This window comes from Pipistrellus kuhlii, unplaced genomic scaffold (assembly GCF_014108245.1).
Source record: "Pipistrellus kuhlii isolate mPipKuh1 unplaced genomic scaffold, mPipKuh1.p scaffold_m20_p_4, whole genome shotgun sequence".
NCBI classification, from domain to species: Eukaryota; Metazoa; Chordata; class Mammalia; order Chiroptera; family Vespertilionidae; genus Pipistrellus; species Pipistrellus kuhlii.
Window position 1 is genome coordinate 85,099,918 of NW_023425540.1, and position 4,815 is coordinate 85,104,732.

The 4,815-nt window shown below is 49.2% G+C and overlaps 1 non-coding gene across 1 annotated transcript; it reads right to left on the reverse strand.

Moving 5' to 3' along the window:
- Positions 1-728: 728 nt before the first annotated feature.
- LOC118703991 lies at positions 729-874 on the reverse strand. Its single transcript, XR_004983229.1, has one exon. It is a non-coding gene; the product is annotated as a small nucleolar RNA SNORA57 (small nucleolar RNA).
- Positions 875-4,815: the final 3,941 nt, after the last annotated feature.

Here is a 4,815-nt window from a genome sequence, read left to right on the forward strand (position 1 = left end):
CTAGGCCAGCGTTACAGCCGGGCTGCTGGGCTGCTGGGCTGCTCATGGCGTGGCTTTGAGTTCAGTAGATTCATTTCCACGTAAGCCTGCAGTGTCCAGCTTCCTGAACAGAATAGCAATGACTGAGTTCCATCACTCACACTCCCTCCAGTGGGAGCTGAAAGGCCAGATGTGCAGCTGAGAAGGAGTCCAAAGTGTGGGACTCAGGGCAGTCTCCTTCTCCTTCGTCATAAGCAGGGGGAGAACACAGCAAAGAAAGGAATGTGTTTTTCTCTCTTCCCTTCCTTCACCTTGCTCCATCATTTTCTCTCCCTCATTTCTTCACTCCTAGTCTCTTTATTTTTGTTTTTTATTATTATTCTTCAGTTACAGTTTACATTCAATATTATTCTGTATCAGTTTTAGACTGTATAGTGTAGTGGTTAGACAATCATGTACTTTATAGAGCCCCCCCACCACCACCTAATTCTAGCACCCATCTGGTACCATAGCGATCACGATATTATTGACTACATTCCCCGTGCTGTAATTTACATCTCTGTGACTGCTCTGTAGCTACCAATCAGTACCTCTCAATCCCTTCACCTTTTTCAGCCTGTCCCCCAGTACCCCTCCCCTCCGGCAATGGTCAGTCTGTTCTCCATAGCTTTGAGTCTGTTTCAGTTTGCTTGTTTGTTTTGCTCTTCCCCATCCCACCGCACTTCCCCTCCCCAGCACCACCACCACCACCATGTCCTGGTTCTTGAGGATAGAACTGGCAGGCTGGAAACTATTGGCATCCAAGGCAGAATGCCAAGGGGGCCGAAGCCCTTTTGTTCTCCATTGTACATGAGGGGATCAGACCGCACGCCCGTCCTCACCAAGAAGAGAAAGGTTGTCCATTTAGCTTTTAAGATTCCATTTATAAGTGAAATCACATGGTACCTGTCCTTCTCTGACTTATTCCACTTAGCACAAGGCCCTCAATGTCCATTCACACTGTTGCAAAAGGTAAGATTTCATATTTGAGTTTTATTGTTTTGTTTTGCTTTTTAAATGTGTGTGTGTGTGTGTGTGTGTGCGTGTGTTATTGATGTTAGAGAGAGAAAGAGAGAAGGTTAGAGAGAAACATCAATGTTAAACATCATTGATCAGCCTCCTCCTGCATGCTCCTTGCTGGGGATCAAGCCCACAACCTGGGCATGTGACCCTATCAGGAATTGAACCAGTGACCTATTGGTTCATGGGTCGATGCCCAACCATTGAACAACACCGGCCAGGCTCATGTTTGTTTTGTTTTATTTTTTTATGGCCAAGTAGTATTCTATGGTGTAATTGTACCACAGCTTTTCAATCCACTCATCTATTGATGAGTACTTTGGGTTGCTTCCATTTCTTGGCCATTGTAATGCTGGGAGTGCATATATTCCTTTGAATTCATATTTTGGGTTTCTTTGGGTATATTCCATAAGTGGAGTCTCTGGGTCATAAGAAAATTCCATTTTTAATTTTTGAGAAACTTCCACCATTTTCCGCAGTGACTGCACCAATCTGCATTCCCACCAACAGTGGACAAGAGTTCTCTTTCCCCCACATTCTTGCCAGAACTCCCAGTTTGTTGACTTATTGATGATAGCCATTCTGACAGGTGTGAGATGATATCTCATTGTGGTTTTAATCTGCATTTCCCTGATGATTAGTGATGTTGAGCAACTTTTCATATGTCTATTGGCTATCTGTATGTCTTCCTAGGAGAATTATCTATTCAGGTCCTCTGCTCACTATTCTCTCTTGTCCCTCTCTGTAAATCATTCTCTCCCTCCTTTCTCTCCTTTTTGTGTGCACACACACACACACACATACACACACACACACACACACACACACACACACACATGGTCACACACACACACACACGATCTTCATAACCCAGGATAGGGCACCAGCCTGGCCATGGAACTACAGAGGGGAGATCTCAGCAGGCAGGCTCCTCAGAGCCTGAGTCCAGTGGAGGCTGCCGTGGGCCTCCAGAGGCAGCAGCCTCCTCCACCCCTGAGGGTCCTCTGCCAAGCACCAGAGGAAAGGCTTTGCAGGGACAGGTGTCCTCCTCTCCCAGTCCCTGCTGCCCATCCCTGCCCACCTCTGCCCTCTGGCTAGTCTAGAGCCTGGGTGGTGGGGAGGACTTGTGGGCCACACTCAGAAGGGGTGGCTGGGCCCTGAGACAGCCAGTATTCCCTCTAGAGACTGTGGATGGGGCCTTAGAGGTGAGGGGCCGAAGAGCCAAGAAGTCAGAATGCTCCTGGGCCCTGCCTGGTGACAGATCTCCTTCTTCACCTGCCTCTCTTTCAAGACCTGGAGACATGGCCAGGGTTTGATCTCCTCCAGAGGGCTGCTGTGAAAACTCACATGTGGAGAAATTAAGCACTATCTCTGCAGTCTCACAGTCAACCTGTGAAAGGTGGGAATTCTCAGATCACTCTCTTCCACCACACCCCACATGCTAGCCACGCCCACTGTCCCTCCTCCTCCTTCCATTCTGCTTGGAGCTGGGCCTTCTCTCCCTTCTGTGTTGGGTTGGGAACCCTAAGGTGAGGAACAAACTGTTAGTCCCATACAGCCATCTCTCAGTTGTGTCCTTGAGGGGCTGCCTTCTCTTCTGGGACAATCACTATGGCATGGGGAGTGGGGGTGAAAAGAAGTCCTTGGGGAGACATCTAGGGAAGGTGATGTAGAAAGCCTCCAGATCTGAGTCAGCCCAGAAATCACCACTCATGTCCATCCATCCAGACACTTGGGGGGAAGGGGACCTAGGGAAATAGGGTCACACAATTGTTTGTCTCCTTCAGTCCTAATAGCAGGCTCCACGGGACACAACGGAACCCCAGAAGGGCCACCCTCCCCAGGTATGTGGCATCGCAGGAAGACAGCCTATGACAGGTGGGATAAGAAGGGGAGCAGCTGTCCTATCAAGAAACTCCACTCCATGCCCCATAATCTTAGAACAGTGGGAAGCCACACGCTAACACCACCCGGTAAATATCACCAGGCCCATTTTACAGATGAAGAAACTGACACCAGGAGGTGAGGTGGCTGCTCTGGGTCATACAGTTCATTACTGGATTCCAATTTAGGTCTCCCCAGCTCCAAAACCATGGTCTCCACCCAGCTGAGGGCCGCTCGCCAACTTCCTTTCAAAGCTTGCATTCAGCAATGCCCCTGGAGGCTTCCAGATTTACCCCAAAGCTGGGAGATTTACGCAGCTAATTTCCATCAGGACTAATGGAAGGAAGGAAGAGCCATTTTTCTTATAATTAGAAGAGAATTCAGCCTTCACAGCCAACGAGTCTTGTATCTCGGCTTATGTAACCAAAGAGAGACAAAAAAGCAAATGAATATAATTAGGGAAGAGAGAAAAACAATTTGGATTACTGGCCACGGAAGGGATGAGGCACAGGTATAATGCAATTCCAGATGGAAATCGTTTTCTATTGCCAGGCAGAGCGGATTTCAAAGCCCCGTCACCGTCCAAGCCCCCACTCGCAGAAGATGTATGGAGCGCCAGCTGTGCCCAGCATCTGCAGCATCTCCTCATAACCCATGGCAACGGGCTATTATTATGCCCATCTCAGAGACGGAGAATTGACGTTCAGAGAAACGATGGGCCTTGCCAATCATCACAGTCTGCATTCCGTCCCTCAGCACGCATTCAGCAGGCACCTACTCACCGCATGCCAGGCCCACACCAGGAACACATAGGCACTCAGCAGAGCAGGAGTGGCCCCGGATCCAAATCTGCACCTGTCTCACCCCTTCAGAGTAGGAGCTCGACCCATATTTGTTGAATGAATGAATGAATTCCTTCACAGGTTTCATTCCTTCACGGCTATTTCTGTGTTGTTGGCTAGAGTTCCTGGCCAGCTGAGGGGAGTGGACAAAACATCACAAGAATCTCAGGATGCAGCATCCATCAGCTCTCATGCCCCAGGGTCTGGATGCTTCTGTGAGAGCCAAGCCTTCACCCCACAGCCCCCGTGAGCATCCCCACAGCAGCTTGCATTAGACAGCCTGCAGAAGGCGTTTGCTAATAGAGTATTGATTTATTTTTTTTAAGAAACCAAAGACTCGGGTTTTGCAGCAATCAATAGCCATGAAGAGGGAGTCCAAAGAGAGCAGGGTGAACACTCAGCCCCATTGGGTCCCCAAAGCATATCCTCCCAGCCCTGCCAAGCTGACTTTCTCTCTGCAGCTGAGATCCTAGGGACAGAAGATGGAGCAAGAGGCTGGGAGGGACCCTGGCCGGGTAGCTCAGTTGGTTAGAGCATTGTTCCATTATGCCAAGGTTGCAGGTTCAATTCCTGGTCAGCACACATACAAGAATCAACCAATAAATGCATAAATAAGTGGAAAAACAGATATTTCTCTCTCTCTCTCTCTCTCTCTCTCTCTCTCTCTCTCTCTCTCTCTCTTACACACACACACACACACACACACACACACACATCAGTAAATAAATGTCTTTTAAAAGAGGCTGAAGGGAAGTGGCACATAGTGTGTGGGGTCTTTAAACAGCCCTGGAGCAGATCCACCTCTACCTTATAGATGAGGAAGCCACGTGAGAAGGGACGGGTCCCTGGCCCAACGTCACTCAGCCACTGAGAGAGAGAACTGGGACCTACGTTTGTGCAGCTATACAACCTGGGCTATTGGTGCTGCACTAACAGCAAACTCCAGAAGCATGGCTTGTCATGGAGCCTTTGGCTTGTCATGGAGCCTTGCTAAGGAAGGCCAGCAGCAGGCCACATCGGAGCCCTGCAGCAACTGGGGGATGTTGGGAAC